This window comes from Falco punctatus (assembly GCF_963210335.1).
Source record: "Falco punctatus genome assembly, chromosome: 12".
Classification (NCBI taxonomy): domain Eukaryota; kingdom Metazoa; phylum Chordata; class Aves; order Falconiformes; family Falconidae; genus Falco; species Falco punctatus.
This window is the reverse complement of record NC_137592.1, coordinates 20,565,749-20,587,739: the sequence shown is the minus strand read 5'-3', so window position 1 is coordinate 20,587,739 and position 21,991 is coordinate 20,565,749. Positions and strand designations below refer to the sequence as shown.

The window sequence follows — 21,991 nt, the reverse complement described above, 5'->3', positions numbered from 1 at the left end:
AAGTTGCCTTGAGGTTATAGTTTTCTCCCCCCTTTTCTTCCCCTTACATCTTATCTTTGTGACACAGATTTCTATAAAATTTTTATTCCTTTTATTTGCACTTTTGGATATAAACATACAAATGCTTATTTCCTTAAAGGCCCATGAAGTTTGCGCTGTAATCAAAACTAGGAAACTAGATGAAAAATGAAAGAACAAAATTCAGATCTGGCAGTAGCTGTATTTTAATGAAAGGATTTATGATTGCTCTTAGGCTACTTTGTGAATTGCATGTTGTGATTTATGACTAAACCATTCAAACCTGGTTTCTTAGAGCAAGACACAAATGTGCATAGAGAGAGGAAACTGCACCAAACATAGTTGGGGTTGTGGGTCTCTTTAGCCAAAAGATGTGGTCTGAATTGGTTTGGTGGAAACATTGTGCTTTCTTTTTGGTGGCAGCATATCTCTGATAGCAAGGAATCTCTTCAGTAGGATATGCATCGCTGATCTTTCTGTAAATACTTAATACAAACAAAGCAAGAAAGACAGAGCCCTTCTGAGCCAAGAGATGGTGGTGGAGACAGCCCAGAGGTGAATGATGCTGAGTAGGGCTGAAGTGTAACTCAGAGCTCTAGTAAGGGACCATTGCTACTGGGCAGTGAAGTTATAGTTATTCTTGATACGTTATAAAGTCCTTGCAGAAAAGCAGAAGGCAGCTTTTCCATTAACAAGCAAAAGAGGAACCTGAAATATAAGATGTCCTAGACACTGGAATAGGGTATTTTTCACAAGTAGCCACAATATTGCTAACTTGAGCACTGACTTTCTTTTTTCTTTCTCTGACTAATTTCCCCCTAAATTATCTTTGTAAAATGGTGTCAGTGCTCTATGTATTGTTTAGTACTGGTGTCACAGGAGGTATATCCAAATTTTAAGTGAAAACTGGAGTTGAATATTCAGAAAGCCTTTCTACAGAAATGCAAACACAGCCTATTTGCTACCAAACCCTCACAGATGGTTACATCTGGATAATCTAGGAGTGTTGGTGTGTTTACCAGCTTGGTGTTCATCAGTGTTTGCCACCCAGATCTGTGGGAACATCTGATGTTATGATTTAATCTGTGCATGAGTGAGGTAACCACCTTACAGAACACATTTTATTTATTAGATTGAGTCTAATGGAAGATAAGAGTGTGGTCCAATTAAAACCCAAAAGTTGTCATAAAATTACTTTCTACTTCTACCTCATGGACATAGAGACTGGTTGCAGTTTCCACTTTGTCAACTCCAGTTTACTGAATAGATCAAATTTGACTATCCTACCACTTTTAAAAACAAGATTTAAATAGCTATAAATCTGTGTTTTCTTATCAGAACAAGATGCTGTGCCCCCCCCCCCCCCCCCCCCCCCCCCCCCCGATTTGGTCATACCCAAGTTGAAAGTCCTGATATGAAAGGACTTGTTACTTTAAATGAGAAAGAATACTCGTTGGAGGAATAGCGGTAGAACTATGACGAAGAGTGAAAACCATGGCATACTACCTATATCATATTATAGCAGAAGGGAGAGATTTTCTTGTTTTGGAGACCAGCAGCACATAAGCTGTGTTAACCTGTCTCTGTAGGGAAAAAAAAAAAAATCCTTAAACTTTATGCCTGAGTGTTGTGCGTTGATATTAGCTGAACACCAGGTGCCCACCAAGCCTTGCTATCACTATCCTCCTCAGCAGAACAGGGTAGGAGAAAATAAGGTGGAAAACCCCCCACCCTTGTGGGCCAAGGTGAAGGGAGTTTAATGAACTAATAGCAAGTGTTGTGTGTGCAGAAGCAAAAGAAAACTGAAGATGTTCTGTACTTCCCATCTGAAGGTGGTGTTTGGCCACTTCTCAGGAAGCAGGGCTTCAGTATGTGTAGCAGTTGCTCCGGAAGACAAATGTAATAGACAATGTATGCCCCTCCTTCCTCCTCCGTTCTCTTATCTTTCCCTTTGGTCACTTTGTGTCAGCTGTCCTGCCTCTGTCCGCTTCCAAGATCTTGCCCACCCCCAGCCTACTGATGAGGGGAGGGATGCTGGAGAGCCAGCCTTGGTGCTGTGCGAGCGCTGCTCAGCAGCAGCCAGAACACCGGTGTGTGATCACCACCGTCCCAGTCACCAGTACAAGCACAGCGCTGCGAGGGCTGCTGTGGGTTTCAGCCAGACCCAGTGCACTCAGGGAACAAAACTGTAGAATGAAGGTTTGAGTTTACTTTGTCTAGAAGAATTTCAGAAGGGCAGACCTACATGCAGATGTAGTTTAGTTCTGGAGCAGTAAGCAAGGCCGTAAAGGTAAAATAGCAGCTGTTGAGTAGAGTACCCTGAGGTACAGACCAGGTACCTGGGCCAAGGTACAGGCAATCCTTGTTAAGCTGGAGCATTCAGCAGCTCTTACTTGGAGCAGACTAAACATTTTGGTTCATGTCAACTGCTTTAGTCTTATAGACTTGGAATAAGCAGGCAGAGATCTGAAAATCCAAGAGGGATGTTAACTGTGTCCTTTTCCCCATGCTTTTCCCTGCAGCTTTTTTATGAAGCTTGCAGAAGGTTCTGTAACAGTTTAGTATGACTAGAGTATAATTGTTACAATGTTCTCAGGACAATGCAGGCTCCTTTTCCATGGTCCAGCCACGCTAGTGGTACAATGAAAAAACTGTTAAGATGGAGCTGAAGATGGGGACTAGTTTTCCTGAGGAAGTCTTTTTCCCACATAGCAATATTTCAGCGGTGATGGGTAGAGGAAACCAAACCAAAAAGTTATCCAAAATCCAAGTTTCATACTAGCCTATTCTTCTCTGAAAAATGTGAGTTTTGATAAAAAAAACCTTCACAATATGGCTATTAAGCACTGTAAATAGGTTATTTTGTATCCTCGTTCTTTTATATGTTGTCATGATCAATAGGTGGAAAAATCTCTTAAAATGAAACACATTCATCCCTTTCTGCAGAACCGATCACAGTAAGTGTATTCCCTTTGAGGAAGCTGATAGTCTGACATCACCAGGTGAGAACTTCCATGAAGCATCACAATGACATTTTTAAGATCTAGAAGTTGGAGCTGGGATATATATGTAACTTTTTCTCCCTGAATTAACAACACTGGTTGATTTTTATTTCTTTTTATTATTTTATTTTTTGGGAGGAGGGGAGATGCGATATGAGGAGGCGGATAATATATGAGCTTTTTCACTGAAAACTCAGTTTGAAAGTTATTCTTCTCTTCCTCCAACCACAAACCCATAGAAAACTCCTTAAGATTTGGATTTGTTCTAGTTAGTCTAATTGAGCCTTGCTTTGAATTTGCTGTAGTCTAACAGTCCAAAGGATTTGTGAAAGTATCCAGTCCCACTGCACACTCGCTTTGCATAGGTTTATCAAAGGGTGTACTGCAAGGTGTCCACTTGTGCTTTGCTTATGGAAAATTAGTTCTGCTGGGAACTGTATAGCAACTAATAGCAACTGTGACTCCTGGCTCAGGTATGTGTAAGATGCTGTAGTTACACTGGACAAGCATCCTCAGGAAGTGCAGATTCTTCTCTAGGGAGCTGTGAAAATTCTGTCAGCCTTGAGTTAGATGGTGGAGACGGTCGTTGTGTTTAGATTCTTTGATGGTTGGTAGTAGATATATCCTAGAACTAGTAATAAAGTATGCTAGGTGCTAAGTAGGAAGATGAGCCATAAAAGTGTTTTATCCATGGGGATCACTTATTTTAGGGTTGTCTTGAATATCTATGTGGTAGAATGACATGGTAAGAAAGTGCAAACACAGAGTTGGAAGTTAAAGGAAAAGAAGCTGCAATGAAGCAGAGATGAAACTACAGGAGACGGGCATTGCAGCATCCTGAAAGATAGGAATAGCAGAAGCAGCTTGTTACTTTAGCAATGGTAATAAAAGAAAAAAGTGAAGTAGAAAAGCAGGAAAGGAAAGATTGCATACAGGAAGCTGAGAAAGTACTAAAATATGTGAAAAGGATTCAGTGAGATAGAATAGATTCCTGAAGAAACAACGGTTTGAGAATGAATCAATATTTTTCCTTAAAATTCTGCTGAGATCAATTTTGGCTAAAATGTAGCATATGCCTCCTCTCTTGCAAGAAGTAACAGATGGACCCAGAGAGGGTCTTGACTTTCATGTCTGTACAGAATCTTTTTTTTTTTTTTTTTTTAATTTTTGTTTGTTGAAGGCATTAAAAAATACCTTTGGCAGTTTTTCCATTTCCTTTGGCTTTCATGTCTAAAGAAATATTCAAACTGGGAGAGGGTATGGGAAACTGAGCCAGGTGGCAAGGCTATTCATCACCTAGTCAGTGGTGGAAAATATTGAATGATCAAATGAAAGTGTCTTAAAATAACATGACAGAGAGACAGAAAAAACTGCCAAGGGAAGGAATTTGTGTTAAAAGAAAACTTGCCATTTCCCTGTCCAGTCATAATAAAAGACTTCAATGTTCAGTGGAAGGCAGTGTATGTATCATCTGCAGCTATAATTTTTTTTCTTGTTACTTTTTAGAATAGCTAGAAAGTCGTAAAGAAATGGTTTTATTTGCAAGGCATTCTGTTTGAATACTTGTATGGAAAATACCTCTTGTTACGTGTATGTATGCAAGTATGTATCTATGCTATAGGTCAGTCTCTAAATTTGATTATAAGGAAGAAAAAATATTTTTGCCCATTTTTGTAAATAAAGATAACTTCTGTGAGTTACCGAGTAAGATGTGAGGTGGTTTGGTAGCTCTGTCAACTTCAGGATGTAAGCCAAAACAACAGGAGAAAAAATTCTCTTTGAAATAAAGAAGCTTCCTATCTTGGACTGAAACTGCAAATGACATATCTGCTACAAATTGGTCTGCAAAATTGGAGGGGGCATGGTTAGTTTTATTATAACGCCTTGCCTATCCCTTGTTTTCACAATTTGAAACAGATCAGGTGGTAGGAAATCCTACCTCTAACCTTGCTTTCTTTGTCTAGTTTGTATTAATGAACTGAAGAACAGTGGTTGCTAATAAAGACTACAGTGTTTTAAAACCATTCTGGGGTTTTAGAGAATGTTCCAAATGTGTCTGCTGGGAGTCTCTAATATTCTGCTTGCAGTTGATATGTTTTAATTATTTTTACTGTGTTCAATTGAATTTAAAGGCTTAGGTAACCATTAATTTGTTGTTATTTCCCAAAGTAAGATCCCTTTCTTAATACCCAACCACCTTAATCATAGCCATTATGATGATACCCACAGGAAATGGGGGGTATATATTGGCACTAATTTAAAGATCAATTAATTGCTTACCTAAATAATCTTACAAAAATAAAACTTCTAATGAATTTAACTAACATTTATATGTAGGTAAACTAACACTGGCCCCAGCAAATGCTGCTAGAGTCCAGATAGTTATCTAAAAGTCTGGGACTGTACTGGACACATTCTGCCATAGATGAGAGAAGGATTTAAGGTATAAGCTCTTCAATTTAGAGAAAGCACAGCCCCAAAATTGCTGTTGTAAACATGCACATGCTACCTAATTCCTGTAGTAATTGGGTCTAGGCTTAGTGAGAGCTTAAGACTTTAATTTGTTGTTTAGAGTCTTAAATGTAAAATATTGCAATTGTTTGTACAGTGTAGAAATGTGTGAGAAGAAATAACCTTCAAAGTCATGGAAGAAATGGAAAGGAATTATTTTTGAATCATAGAATTGAGTTGATATATTCTATCTAAAGCAATAACCTGATTCATTTCTCTCCCTTTTTTTAAAGAAAAAAGACACTAACCAAACTGCATTGGCAAAATATTTGGAAGATTTCTCCCTCCATTTTACACCTCGTCCAAATTCTGAATGGAAATGGACATTAAGCTGTAAAAGCTTTAAAGACAAATTAAGACAACTTAAAATAACTTCTGTTCTCTGGCCAGTTCTGAAAATAATGTCCCATTTAACATCATTGTCTAATAGTTTGTCAAACACGTGCAGAAATAATGTCATATTAGCATTTATCAATTATACCGATGCCATTTATCAGCCAATGCTATTTGCAAACAAGTAAGTATAATGGATTTTTACAATTCACGTTGCTTAAACATATCTCTTATGTAGCAGATGCTGTTTGGAGATTTGTTTTCTGTGCACATGAGCTCTTGGGAACACGAACTGTCCTGGTCAGTATTGTTCGGAGCTGCCCTGCTTGGTGGCAGAGTTCCTGGGCACTACTGTAGTGCAAAGAACAATGATGTGCTAGAAATAGATTGACAAAACACCTGAGGAGACAGAGGGATGAACTGTCTTTAAAGACATTTGTTCCAATGTGAAAATGTCTGTGTGGCCATTTGGAGGCCACACAGAGGTTAGGAATAGCCTTTATTCAAATGCCCTTGACTGGTTTTAAGTTCCAGTGCTGCATATACGATCTAAATCTGGAGTTTAACAGTTGTAACTAGGCTTGAGCACAAATAATTTAATAGATTTAGTTGTTTTATGCCAAATAGCTCTTAGAAATCTCTCTGCTGGAGTGCAAGGTTAGCTGGCTTACTGTTCAGCCACTTGAGGGTCTTTCTCAGAAAATTCTCAAACTTGTATCCCAAATGTATTTTTGAATTATATGCCGTGCTTAATGAAAAGCAGAGACTTGATTGGAACAAGCAATATGGGAAATTAGTTTTCTGCGTACGTGAGGGAGAGATTTATAGTTCCTGTAGTATATTTTGTGTCTTTGTAGACTGCAAGGCAGCACCTTGCAGCATTCGACGGTAGGCATGAAAGAAACTTTTAGGTGCTGAAGGAAAAAGCAAAGAACTTTCTTGTCCCAGGCTTTGTGGGTTTGCATTTTGGCACAGTTGTATTTCATGGATTTAGTGGGAAATGTTTTAAAACAGGCAGTAGTTTTCATCATGACTCATTATGAGTAGCAATATATTATATATAAACAGATTATTTGGAACCAATGGAGTTTTATTTTGTGGTTCAATTAATACTATACTGAATATGATCTTCTGGAAATAGAATACCTTGATTCTGATTCTGCCAGTTACTTACTAATGGACCATCTCTGTAACTCCTTTATTTACAACCACCAACTTATATTTATTTAGACAGAAAGCTTCATAGATTGAGGGTTCTCTCTAGCTACATACAAGTGACATAAAGCACAACGGCAAAACGTGGCTATACTGCAATACACATACCTCATTATCAGTATTGTAGAGTAACCCACTGATATTCCAAGAAGGAAACTTTGCTTTTCATTGTTATCTGAATTTTGGCCCCTAAAAATTATGAAAATTATAAACTTAACACTGTTAGCTTACAAGCCTTTCTTTCTAGAAATCTGCAAGACCAGCAGGACTACCCTGGCAGTTTCAGTCCAGAAGCTGCAATCTTTAACTGTTCCTGTAATGTAGCAATGATGTAAAAGTTGACAAGTAAGCACACCTCTTTGGAGCTGTGAAAAAAACAGCAGACGCATTTTGTGTATCTTTTTTTCTTTGACTGAATTTCCAAGAAGAAAAATTCAGTAATGGATTCAATGAGATGGATTCTATAATGCAACAGTCTTGATAGAATTGCATCTTTGTACACTTAACTACCTAAACAAAGGTTGGAGGCTGGGGGTAAATCCAATAAAAGCAAGTGAAATGCTTCTATCTAACCCTTACTTGAACTGCAGGGTCAGATCCATCATGACATAATTGGTTTATTCTCTTGTGTCTAAGATGCTTTGGAGTAAACAGAATTTTTATGTAATGGAGAGCTTAGATTACAAGTGAAAACTTTTCTGAGTCTGGAAGATTTGATTAATAGAGCCTAAAATAGAGGCTAAATGTGTGTGGCTAAAGATGCTCTGTTAGCATTTTGGAAAGTCACACTAGTTCCTTGTGTAAAAAAACTCCATGTGTTTGAACTGCAGGGTCAGAGCCATCACCATATAATAGGCTTATCCTCTTATGTCTAAGATGCTCTGTAGTAAACAGAATATTCCTATGTCCTGGAAAGCTTAAGCCCGGCCGCTCTAATATTTCGTTGCGCTTCAGTAGTTCTTGTAGCAAGAAGCATAGTGAGTATTTTTTCCCCTTTAACGTTGAATGTGCTAGTAATATTATACACGTTTATGAAAACTTTCTCAGTCTGGAAAAGAGAGTCCAAATCCATGTAATGATTTCTTGTAGGTATGCTGTTCCATGTCATTGATCATGCAGGTAGTCCCCCTCTGTACCTTTGTAGTTCTACTAGATCTGTTCTGGAAAGAAAGAATCAAAAGCTGTGGGTTTTTGGTGTCATTGCAAAATACAGTCACTATGGTGTTACAATAATGCAATAACGAGTGAGATATCTAAGTTGAACCTACTCCTTTCTCTTCTTAGGATATGATTTAAAAAAACCCATTGTAGTAGGTCAGACTGCTGAACTTAAGTTTCAGTGAAAACCCTTACTTGACATTTTAGCATGAAGAGCATGTGCTACTTGCATTTATTTAGACAGGGTTTGTCTTGTGTTTGAAAAAATTTTGTGGGGTGAGGTGATGACAAAAGGGTAAACTAATCTATTCCTCAGGTTAACTCTTCTGCTCCTGCTTCTCCAACTCCCAGAAATATTTCAAGCACAACCCAGCTATTTCTCCTAGGATGCCTGAACACCTGAGGCTAGTCTTGAGAACTGATCTATATAAATTGTTATACAATATTTTCTAGGAACCCAGTCTCATTGATACACTTAACCCAGAAGAAAACCTCAATAAACTTGAGTGGAAACACTCCACCCCCACCCCCCACCGTGATAGCATTTCTCAGTTCAGGTGGTTTTTTTTTAATTAATAACAAGATCTTATGGAATCTGCAAATAATCCTGAAATACATCATTAGGCCTTCTATCAGTATATGCTTCTTTATGCAAAGGAAAATGAGTGTAATGTATTTAATATCTAGCTGTAGGCAACACTTGGGACAGCATAAAAGTTACTGTGTTGTCTATAGCTAAGCAGATCTTTACATATGTGCTGGTGATCTCAGTTTTGTCATCCACTTTCAAATTAGCTTTAATTGTTCATTACTCTTCTTGCCTATGCACTACACTGGGGGAGGAGAACAGCTTAATAATCCTTTATTGCTGAGTAGTGTGGGTGATCATACAGGTTTGATCCTTCTACAGCTGCTCTAGAAATGGGGGAAGTGGCATAGATAACTGGGCAATCAATAACAGCCTGTGACTGTAGAGTTGTCTCATAGTCTGTTTAACTGTGTAACAAAGCTAGAAAGTATTGTAGGCCATAACCACCTTAAAATTGTGCCATTAGTCTCATCCTCAGAATAGTGAGTGTTGGAAATGTGAATAGTGAGGATTTTACTCAAGTGCAGTGTATAAGCAACAGGATATAACTGTATGATGCTTTCAGTCCTTTATGTTGTTGCCATAGATTCTACAAACTTTTCTTCATGTAATAGAATTGAGTTTTCTGTCCCAAATTTGGAAAAGGACTGTGTTGTTTGAAATCAGTCTGAGTTGCAGCTAGAAGGTGGTACACAGACTGACTTTGTGCTAGACAGCAGGGAGTTGAGGGGGAATTGTGTTTCCATTGAAGCTGATGAGTATTCAGTTGGCACTTCTAAATAAGGTGGACCGGCTATAACTTTGTAGTTTGACTTTAAATAGGGTAAATGTTCCTAATAGAGCTTCTAAAGTTTTTGTCCTGCAAAATCAACTTGTGTCCTTTTCCTTCCTCCATTTAAGACAACTGATATCTCATGTTGTCAGGGTTGGGTTCCTAGAGGGACACAACCTCCGTCATACTTCTCTTAGCACAAATAATGCACACATGTCATGACAGAGACGGTGGGGTAGAAGGCTAAACAGCGTTTTTTCTGTTCTGCAACTCTGTGCAGGCCTAGTTATGCCCTGTTTTGGAATGAACGAGACTTTGCAAAGGACTTATCAATTTAATTTAGTTTTGTAGAAAGTTTATTGCTGTACCTGAAGTTATTTAACTGGGTTCTCCCTTAAACTGGTTTAAGGATAGGCAACTCCAGAGAACAGTTCACCCCATAAAATGGTGATTGTTTAGAACAGGAGAAGTTGTCATCTTTGAGAGGTTCTTATTAACCAAATTTAATAATTCTACTTAGTGTGTTTATATCCAGGTCTGTTGGTAGAAATGAGATATTAACAAATTATCTAATGCAGAGTATACTTAAATCACAGTACTATCATAGATCCATATTCCTATTTGATGCTAGGAAGCATGACAGTACTTGCTTCTGGGAAATCTGTATATAAGATTTGTGCAATTTACCTAAAATCTGTATCTGCAGAGAGATGTGATAGCTTCACTGTAATCGCTGCAGAAAATTCCTTTGGTGTTATCATGTATGCTACATGACTACAACGTACGTGAATCATTACAATGCATTTTAAGAAACTTCTGGAAGTTTTTCAAGTGATTTCAAATAGAGTCCGTATAAGCCAAGCTCAGAGCTTAAAATCAGTTTTCATATATATAGCTGGTAACCTCTTCTTTTGACCAAGAGACTTAACTGGTTTTTATTACCTAAATTTGGAAGATAGGTAAGCATGTTGGTTTGCTTCTATAAAGAAATGACACATGTACTGCAAGCTTACAATAAGATGCTGTGATTTTTTTTATATTTGCAGATATCCTGTTTTCCTCTTGGTTTACAAAGAAAACTCAGTGTCGAGGGAGCTGATGGCTGGGATGTGCTGGGCTAATACAAATTTAACTGAAGCCAAGAATGCCCCTGGTTTGGCTCTGAAAAGAGTGCTAAGCAGCCAAGGACATTTGGAAGGCCAAATCCAAACCAGTACGGTGAGCTTCCTATATTGTACTGCATACAGCAATAATTTATATATATGAATTTTATTCTGTTTATCCTGTCTTTATATCTTGTTTAACAGAGGATAGCCTGCTTTCGAAATACTGGTGCAGGCTGACTACTAGATTCACACGTGATACAAACTATGTATTCTGCTTTTTGGGAAACAGCTTTAATTTCTTGTCGTTAGCTCCTGCTTTTTAGCCCAAACTGCCTGTATGGTTCTAGTTTGCCCTGGTCAGGATGTGGGAAAAGCTAAATCCAACATACAGACTGACCTAAAAAAAGTTGTATTGGCACTGAGAGGGAGTCAATAAGTAAATTACTTTGCCATGTAAGTAGAAACCAGGATGGTGATTAAAAAATAAAAATAAATTGCAACAATTGTTTATCTGCTTTTGTAATAACACAGCAGACCTGGATTTCTTCAGAGGATTATTATTTACTCCTGATACTGTGCTTCAGTAATATCTCTCAACAGACTTTTCCTCTAAAACTGTGTTCACAGAAAATGTCTGGCTAAATATTTGTGTTAAAACAGCCTCCGACTTCTTAAGGTTATATTTTGTAAGGTGCTGGAGTTATACTCTCTATCCCTTTGGGAATTCTTTAAATATCTAGAGTGGAATAAAATGCTTTACTCTGAGTGAAATATAAGATCCCCTAAGTGGTATTATTCTTTAATTTAGTTGATGTTCACTGTTCTCAAGAATGTACAAACATTCATATGGAAATGAGTATTTAGCTTATTTGTAGATATCCCTGTTTCATGCTTTCACCAAACTGCTTATCCCATCTAATTTAAATATTTTGTCATGTTTTCTAGAAGATCCATGTGCTCTTGCTAATTTAAATGTTTCTTCTTCTTTTCTTTTTCCCCATTTTTTTTCTACTTGCTTGTTGTTATGCCTGAATTAAAAACATCTGGATTAAAAATGTTGAGGTTTTGATAACAAGTCTGTCTCTCATTTATTTTTCTTGTAAAATGTCACAGCATCCTTTCTATACTTGGCATCCAAGAAAAGTTGAGATGTGTTGAAGGCTTTCACTAGAAACCATTTTTTATGGAAAATCACTGTTTTGATCAAGATTCTTTCTTTTTATATAAAGTTTTTACTTCCTTTGGAGAGTTAGTTTTTCATTACACCTCTGAAAGGGAAAGAAAACTGGATTTTATGGAGTTTCAACTTCTGAGACTGAAAAAATGAACATTTGCATGTATTTTTAATGACTATAACTGTAATTACTGCTCTGCTCTGCTTGCATATATTTTGCCAGCAAATCCTGAAGGGCCAAATACACACACACAAAAAGGATTAAGTGTCTACAGTAGATGAAAAAATCTATGTAATGATAACGTGCATTAGCAAACTATCCTTCACTCAGTTGCAGCAAAAAACTACACAGAAATTTTGCATGTTATTACGTACTAGGAAGAAAAATACAGGCTACCAAAGCAAGGTATGCCTGAAAGAAAATAAATGCTGCTACAGCAGTCTAGCCAAGGATCTCCCTGTTCGTTTTTTATTTCATGCCAATCTAGCTGTGTTGTGACCTGCCCAGAAACAAGGACAAAGAGTGTAGACTAGGGAGTGAGCTGCTTGTGATAGGTCCAGTGTTACCACTTGAAAATGGATTATGCAGATGAATAACCTCAAGCTCTTGACACAATTTGCAACAGTAAGGTTGGAAATTCAAGTTAGTGCAAATGCTTTTCGAGTTGGAACAGTTGCTATTGCAAAAACAAAACTGGTAAAACCAGGCATGAATGGTAGACTTGGGGAGTTTGCAGTTTGTTTACAGAGTATTGAGTGCTCAAATCAAAGGGAAATTGTTTTTCAAATGTTGCTTAATTACTAATTCAGTTGGAGTTGCTGAAGAAGAATGCTCAGTGATTCTGAAAATCTGATAATCAACACAGGATTCTGTGTCTTCACAAGTTTTCTCTGATTCTGCTCTTGTGCAACTCCAGAACTGATTTTCCTGCTCATTTTGGGGCAGTTAACTGCTGCCTGAACTTTACAAATCAGATGTGCTGTGTAATTAGAGTATTTATTACAGAATGAATTCTGAGCTATGATGTTAATTAATGAACAACAACAAAAAATATAGTACAATCAGGAGGAGTATCTATTCATATCACATAAATAAATTCCTTTGAGTTCAGTATGAACTCTGGAACTGCCAAACCAAGAATGTCTGTGGCTCTGCCAAAGAGTGACTGCCTGAATTTCCACTGGAAATTCCAGTAAGCATTAGCACTTAATTACTGTACTTTACCTTAAAGGCAGGAATTAAGTGACATGCAGCATAGCTATGGCCCTCTACTCCTTTCTGCATCTCTTAATGTGTCACACTATGACTAAAGTCTGGAGTAGAACTGCTTTGATGATGATGTGTGCTTGGCAGAATCTGCAGGTACGCAATAAATAACTGACTCCAAATTATACAACATAAATTGCCCCTGCTTTCTCAAGAGGATAATTGCATATTAATACATGCTCATTAATAAATACTGTAGGTACTGAAAAACAACCTAATTCCCTTTCCTTGTTTATAAAGCTAGATTTAGTTATTTTTGTACGTATTCTACATACACAGAAGCTATTCTGCCTTCAAATTTCCTAAATGACATTGTAATTCTCATAGACAAAAGACACAGTTGTCTGCCTTGCTTAAAACTGCAGTCTAGCTCTTAAGCCGTGACATTGTAGGAGTATGGGGTCAGCTCTCGGCATTTTGGCATTCTGCATGGTGCTGTGTAGCGAGCGTTTGGGTCATCAGTAAAACAATCTCTGGATTAGGTTTTTCTCACATTGAAGTCAGCTGGGCCTGTTTCTGCCATGTCTTCTCACAGGCAGAGTTGTACCGCTTTCAGTTAGTGCGCTCCCTTCTTGTTGGCCCACCTCAAGCCTCCTGGAGACCAGGAATAGCATAGTAAGTAACAGGAATTTTCAAATAGCACGGTATCAAATTGATTCCAGGCTCTGCAGCCATATTGGAAACTAACTTTTGCCATTAATTTTTATCTTAAAATACCTGGTATATTCATTTTTCTACATCTTTGCTGCTTCCAACATTTAAAAGAAAAGCTTGTTGGCAATTTACTGGTCACGCAGAAGGGTGAGGAAAGAAGATTTTTAACACTGGAAAGTTGCTTGCTTTCATAACATATGATGGAAATTAAGCTTGAGATGACAAATTTTGAGTTGCTTGTTTCCAAAGCTCAAGCTACATTGTTTAAAGTGGTGGCTGTGTAGACAGCTCATGTGATTACTTTGAACATGTAATTACTTTGAACAGGAACTGTACAGATTATCATCCTGTAATATGCAGAGATAAGAAATTCAATTTGCACATTTTGCAGTGTGTGCTTGTGCTTACGTGTGCGTGTATTGTGTGTGCATGCGAAGCAAGCATGAGAGAACTGAAGTAACAGGTCCCCACTGTGAGATTTCCTGTAATGTACACTTAACACATGTAAATCCTTTGTCTGCAATCATGCCAATCACCATGGAATAACATGCAATGAGTAGAAAACAATTTTGTGGTAACTGCAGCCCACAGTGGTTTGATGAAAACTCTTAGTAAGAAATTGCTTTCACGTCAGAAAATTCTGTATTGTCAGAAATTCCTGAAATGTTAGCAAGGGTGTAGCCTTTAGAAAAATTCTTGAATACTCCAGGGTTATTTTTCCTTGTTTTCCTCTGTGTCGTCTTTTTATCTTCTTTCATCAGCTATATGAGCAACCAAGTGTATAAATATGGTGCGGACTTGTGTGCTCATGGGGAATGAGTCTTACTCATTGGTGTGTTTAAGTTTTTTGTTTTCAGAGCAGTTAACTTGTTTCAGTGCAGAACTGGCACTGTGGGAATCATGTCAAAGGGCTACCTTGCACAGAACCTTATCAGTCCTTTGTACATAAGCCAAATACACACAATACACACTCAGTTTTCTATTTGGCATTTTCTGATTTTGTAGAAGAGCCCCAGGGAGCTGCATGCTTAGCTTCCTTGCAAAAAAACTGGCAAAATATAAGCAGAAAATAGATAAGAGGTGCTTGATTTATGTATAGATCTATTTTCTGAAAACTCTGGCTAGAAAAGGTAAAAAGTCCACCTTGTCTTTTCCGACTGAAATCAATAACAACTTACAAAAATATCTATTAGTCATCTCCAAATATTTAGAGAGCTTTTGCCTTTCAGGGAACTCCGTGCACCACAGGGCAACAGCAGGCTTTGGAGCTGAGGGTGGGAGCTGGCCAAATCACTCTGCAGGGGCTGCAGGGCAGGGAGGGAGCTGGGGGAGGAGTGGTGTGGGGTGGCTGGGCTCTGCTCTTTGCAGTGTGCCCCGGGGGTGTTTCTGTTCTGAGCCGGCTTCGTGCTTGACTTAAGAGGGGTAGGACCTGCAAGGGAAAAGGAAGAAGAGCTTTCTCCTTGCTTCTGTCTCTCCACGTGGTTCTGCACTCAGGTGAAGATAACTTCTCCTGAATACTCGGCTATTTGTGGTGTATGGTCAAGCACATACTATTTTAAAATCCATATAAACTGTCCTTTATAATGGTATCTTAGCTTTCATGTAATCAAGTACATAATTCAAGGTTGACCATCTTTTTTCACTATGGGACTGTCAAACTGGTAGACTTCCTTGTGTTACTATCTCTTATAATGGGTCTAATCAAACGTGTGGGTTTGAGGAGAGGGGGAGATGCTGTTATGCTTTCTGGCTCCACTTGAACTTACATACTGCTGAATAGTAAACCCAGAATGATTAAGCTCTGTTTTGATGGTGTAAGTCAACATCTGTTGTTATAGGAACATAAGTTTTTGTGATTATTATTATTTTTAATTACAAAAGAAAGCCTCTCTCATGTCCTTTCAGATGTTAAGTAGGTGACACCCAGCACTTATTTTGTTTTTCTTTTCTTGCAGTGCTACACATTAAAATGAATATATTTTACTTTTGTTTGTGCTAAGTGAAAATTAAAAACTGTCATGCCTTTATTCTGACTATGCTTTTACTGTCAATTGTAACCACTTAAAGCAGTAGTCTAGTAAATAACGTTGTCTGCCAAGGAGTTGGCTTAGGTGGAGTTTTCTGAACCACTCCCCAGTGCTCTGAAGAACTCCTTAAAATTCTGGTATCTGTTGCTGACAGTTAAGAAAAGAATTTGCTGCCTTCACATTCTCACTGTGTAGTTCTTATTGAGATAGCAATACTAAACCTTTTAAAGGTCTAATTTGGCAAATTTGAGCTTGGAGGCATAATTTTGGATACTGGTTGTCTTAATGAGCTATGGAGGAAGCAAATTAACATTATGTGCATATTCTAATATGTCTTGTGCGTGTATAAAAATCTATATTACATATACATCTCTATTATATAAGCATTCAGAAGTATTGTCTCCTCTAACTCAGGACTAGTATCTATATGGTCTATATGCTTTTGTTTCCATGTGTTTTAATGATGCTTCAAAAATTGTATTCCACCTAGAGAACTAAAATCAATAGTTGATTATTTTGAAAGTGGTGGTTCTCTGAAAATTCCTGTACTATGTTGAATGTAGTTGTGCTGGAGAGAGATCAGATTGCAGTAAGACATTGAAAAATGTTTGATATGTGAACTTCATTGTAGTGCTGAAGGAGTTTTGTAGTTTTGTGATGGTATGTGTATTGTGTGTACATAGAGAACACATCTCAACCAGAGGAGAGCTGTAACTACTATGAAGTACAGCAAACGTTTAATGTCCATGCAAACCTCAAACTGAAACAAACCATTGAAACTACAAATAAGTATTATTCAGCTGTGCCACTTCTGACTAGCCACTTCTGGTAAAATTGGGCAACTTCAGCCAAATTGTATAGAATATTCACAGAATTTTACTATCGGACACAAATATGAAAAGCTTCCTCCCCCCAAAGTTACTGAATAATAAGATGGCCTCTGAAATGCTCTGCAAATTTGAAGCAGTTGCTACAAGTTTATAAAAGCCCTAAGGCAGAGACCAGCTTTTAAGTGAGCACTTTATTACTCTTATGTGAATCCAGCTTGATTCACTCAAACCCTGTATTTAACTAACTGCCTCATCTGGAAAAGGATATCAGGTTCTGTGTATCCTGTGATAGCTCATCTATCATCAGCAGAAAGAGATTTAACCAGACAGGAAAAAACCGTCATACTTGACTAGTACGTACATATGCAAGGAAGGGGAGGAGGAAGTTTTGAACAAGGTCCTCTTTCCAGTTGCCAAATAAACACACTGCTGCCTATTATAGAAAATTGTTATGTTGCTGATGTTTTGGAAATTTCTGCATGGCATATACTGCATAGTAACCAATAGAATTTACCATTTTCCAAAGTGTTTAGTCTATTCAAAACCTCAGTTCCCCTCCTTGGGGGAGCAAAATTACATGAATTGCCCTGAAGATTGTAAGTTACATACAAAGTTGCTACTTCAGGGTCTTTGTTCAGCAAGAGTGATTGGTGTGTGAGTGACAGGCGATGGCACAGATGGACACAGAAATATGCTTTGTTGTAATCTTTTGTTAACTCGTTACTAATCCTATGTCATGATAGACAGAAAATGCAATGGCTGATATCTAGAAAATACAAACAGCTGCAAATATGATCTGAATTAGAAAGGCATAGTTACCTAAACTATGGAAAATCTTATAACAGGACAAGATATGTTTGCCTAACTGACACTATCCCGTTTCAGCCAGTAGGTTTATATCAGCTAAAATGTTACACATGCTTTCCAAAGTTAGCAAGATCAAACACCTTCCTTCTGCCTTTCCTGAAATTACTGTGACTGGTGTATATTATTGCTCCAAAGTCTAAAGTAGTGTTTCACAATTGAATTGCATGATAAAGAATATTCACATTTATTAATAATTGGTCTGATTGGCTAACCTGTACTCTACCTTGGTAGTCCCTTGGAGGAATTGACTTCAGGAGAATGACTCGAATGTGAAATGAGTGTTCCAAAGCTGAACTTTTTTTTACCAAACGTAATCTTGATTGCAGCCTATGGGAATTTAAAACATTGAATAAACTCAAATTTCCTTAAGGCTTTGTAGCGACATTATATTCTAGGAAGGGAAAAAAGGGTTCTTTGGGTTTGAATAAATAACTCACTTTTGCATGCTGGCTAAAAATCAGCATGTGGTATGAAGATGACTTGATTCTACAAGCTAGAAAGAACTAGTCTGTACTGAGTTAATTTCCTTAACTAATTTGAAATTGAAACAGAGAATTAAAAATAATTATGGTATAGTTCAACTCAAACATTTTTGGGGGATATGCCAAGTTCTGTAGGGCATCTGATTTCCTTTAGCTGGTCCTTACGTTGTTTATGCAGTTGATGTTTGATTTGCAAAGCCACAGATAAATATGGCCAGAGACACTGAGTTTTGTTTGTCTTTTAGTTAGTTGTGTTGCAGAGGAGGTAACTTGCTGCTTACATATCTGAAGAATGATATGCTGCCTGGATTCTGCCCCTTAAAGAAAATGTATGATGGTTTAGGGTCAGGGTAAATAAGGCAGAAATATATCAACACAGAGATAAGGGAAAGCAGATGTAGAGAAGAGCAGTGCTCAAGGCTGAATTTACAAGCTGTTCATTACTGGTGTACAGACAACTGCCATTGCTGTGAAAGCATCCTAGTGGGTTGAGCAGCATGGGCAGAGTGCTTTGAGTTTTTTGGGGAGCATGTGGAATAAATCATGATATTTCCACATCTCACTGGCACTCATGGCTGTGGGACCTCTTGCAGTCAGAGCATTGCTAGCATTGCAGGTACCTCCATAAACAGAGCATGTTTGCTAATCACTGAGAAGCAGCGCACTCTGATAAGGAATTACCTGCCTGCTGTTTCCGTGTAGTGCGTGCTCAGAAGTGTTTCATGTGGACACAGCAGGGTAGCGCTTGCTTTGTCTCCTCTGGCTACACGCTCATATAATTTTTACTTGTTATGCTGTTCTATGTGCAGTCACTAAAGTCATGGAACCTGTCATACATAGAAGTTATATAAAGGTAAAGCTGGAAGTGTTGTTGATTTCAGTTATTTACTTTCTCAAACAGAATTTATATTATACAAACTGCTACAGCTCCACCTCTGTCTTGAAAAATGGTAAAGATCTCCTGTTAGTTTTTGGAAAGGTGTCTTAAGAAAGACAAATTATTTTTCTCATTAAAATTTATTTCTACTATCTAGTCTGAGCATACATATGGCTATTCTTTATCCATTTGTTCTTTGCCATTGTTTTCCTTTACCTCAGACAAGTTTTTTTCCTTCTTGGGTTGTCCCTTTCCCCACGATGAGTTTATAGGTAGTAATCCTATCCCTTCCACACCTCTTGTATAAAATTCTGCTGCTTCCTGGAGGATCATCAAATCTTTCTCTAAAATAATCCCATTCTGAAGGAATCTACTGAATATGACTGGGTATTATTATGTGTATTTAGCTACCTACATGAGTCTCATAGTTGTCTTGTAAACTGATGATATTTGCTATCTCTCTTCCAAAATATGAAGATCCCTGAGTTTCCTGGGACTGTGATGTTGATGCTTATAGATACCCTGTCATAACCACTTTCAATCCTGCCAGCTAATGAAATAGAAGTAGATGGTTTTAGATCCAGGAACTTATTTGTAGCTCCACCTTGAATTCTAAGCTCCTGGGATCAATCCAGCTATTCCTGTTCCGTGACAAGCAGTTATTTCTTTATGTAGCCTCTAGCTCCTATATGCTATCAATGTCTTCTAATTTTGCATCAGCAGCATATTTTGTTGGCACTTTCCTGGTGTTTGGGATGAGCACCTTAGAAAACTTGAAAGATCAAGGAACTCCACCAGTGATACCCTTCATTACTTCCCTTCTTGCATCCACCTATTTTCTTCTCATCTTAACCTTGTTCTAAAGCTGGCCTATTATCAAGCTGTTTAGCAACTCAAATCACTTTGGCCCTTCTCCAAGTATAAGTATTGCATTGGTAGTCTCACCCTAAAAATTGAGATGGTAATGAAAACCTTTTTCTTCACTATATTTAAGTTTGAAGCTTTAACTGGATGGAAGAAAAGACATGTCTTTGTGAGGGCTTTAGGGACTGTTTCTGTGAACAGAAGAATAATGTGAAAAAGCAAAGGACAAAAGTGAATGAATATTCCTCCTACCACCACGTTTGAGCCTTTTTTTGACCTAACATATTCCTGTTCTTTATGGATACACATTTAAATTATTATATGAAGTGTACTTTTCCTTCTGTGCATAAAGGTATATGTGAGGGTCTTAGTCTGTGTTTTGATGCTTGTGTGTGTGTGTGATATTGCTGAACTCAAATTGGGATAGATGAAATTTTAATCTCAAGTTCCTGAGTTCCTGCTGTGTGTATGTCATTTGCATATGTGATCCTGTTGATAGATCCACAATGTCAGATAGGGTAATGTTCTTCCATAATTACATCATCAATGCTTTTAATTCTGATGAAGCCCTTTTTTTTTTTTCGCGTCATAACTTTTTTTTCCTTGTTTGTTTGTTTTATAAATCTCCTCCTCTTTTACAAAGATTCACAGCTTTGCCTTTTGACTATTTGCTGCATTAAAGGAGGTGGTGGAGCTGTGGAATACTGCTATAACATGTAGTACCTTAAGCACAGTCTTCACCTTTTGTTTTTGTTTTCCTTGGGAGACTCAAAACCTTCCCTGTGTGAGTGGAGATTTCCACTCTAGCCTGTCTCTCTGCCCTTACAAGTGGTGCAGTGTGTTTTATTTTTGCCTTAAGGGGGAGGGGATGGGGACATGGGTTGAAAGATAAGAAAGCTGTGTTGTAGCGTACTGGTTCCAAAAATGATAAAATGTGAAAAACAGCAGACTTATTCCAGGGCCATGCAATCAAAATAGATTTTGCACTGGAGATGTAAAAACAGACTATGCAAAACGTTCCTGAAATAATTTATGCTGAGTTCAAGTTTAAAGCCAGAGATATAATAGTATATTATGTGTTCTTTTGGCATTCTATTTTTAAATCAACAAAATGATCTCAACTTTTGCACTCCACTCAGTACATGCATTCCCTTAATATTGTACAGTCAAAGCTACAGGTCTACCAGTCTTTCAAATGGTTCATTTTCAAAATTGGGAAGCTTTATTGTTTTTTACTGTCATCTATCCAGTTTCTATGACAGTGGTATGCTATGGCTTATTAGTATTTATGGACTGATCAATCAGCTGCTTTAGTTACGTATGTTCTACCGTGTTCTAGGCCATCTTTGTGTCACACAAAGAGAAGTATTCATATGCCTCTTTGCTTGGCAATTAATGTTTTTTTCTGGTTATGCTTACTCATGCCAACCACCTGCATAGCCTACCTGTTGGTAACCCAGCTGAGCTGGTAACATTTGCCACTCCTGGGCAAGGGCTGAGTCCTACTGTGGGCAAGGTAGCTTGCATGCTGGAATCCTAGCTTAGAGCCTGAAAGGTTTTACAGTGGGTGTGTGGCTGGCTATACCATTTAGCCTTCGGGCCAGAAAATGGGCCCTGGCTCTGTTTAGCTTGCTAACACAGATATAAATATAACCAAAGAATAAGGGCCTATGAGGACATCTCCCAAGACTGAATATTTTTATTTTCCTTCCTTCCTCTTTCTCTACCATATCGTTCTCTTCATTGGTTCCAGATATTTTACCATCTTATTTCAAGGAGTAGGGTTTTATTTTTGTTTGGGTGTGTGGTGTTTTTTTTTAACAGCTAAGTATTTATTTTTAATTCTACTTGGTCAGGAAAATATACAGGAGAGAGCTGTGTCTAGAAGGGCTTTAAACATGAGCTAACTGACTTGAACATTGGTGGTATGAAACCTTCTGCCAAAGGCTTCAGATAACAAGTCTAAATTCCCATACTAATAAAAGGTATTAATCTACAAAGTTAATGAAATCTCTGAACAGAATGCCAATGATTATTTTAGAGGCATAGTTTTTCAGTTAAAAAAAATTGTGATTTGACTTTAGTCTGGTGCAAAGCCTGCTGAAACAATTGGGAGTTTGCTAGTGCTCTCACTTGGGGCTAGGTTTGGCCTCCAAATTCAAACACTCTTAGGGCAAAAGCATTATAGTCAAGTGGAAGTTACATTCTCTGCTTAAAATATTCTCTCTTTTCTGATAGGTCAGGC

The 21,991-nt window shown here is 37.8% G+C and overlaps 1 long non-coding RNA gene across 1 annotated transcript in view; it reads left to right on the top strand.

Moving 5' to 3' along the window:
* Nucleotides 1-1,387: 1,387 nt before the first annotated feature.
* Nucleotides 1,388-21,991, top strand: part of LOC308072144 — a 118,858-nt gene continuing 98,254 nt past the window's right edge. Inside the window, exon 1 of the long non-coding RNA XR_013931546.1 lies at nt 1,388-10,816. This is a non-coding gene — a long non-coding RNA (uncharacterized lncRNA). The remainder of the gene's footprint in view (nt 10,817-21,991) is intronic.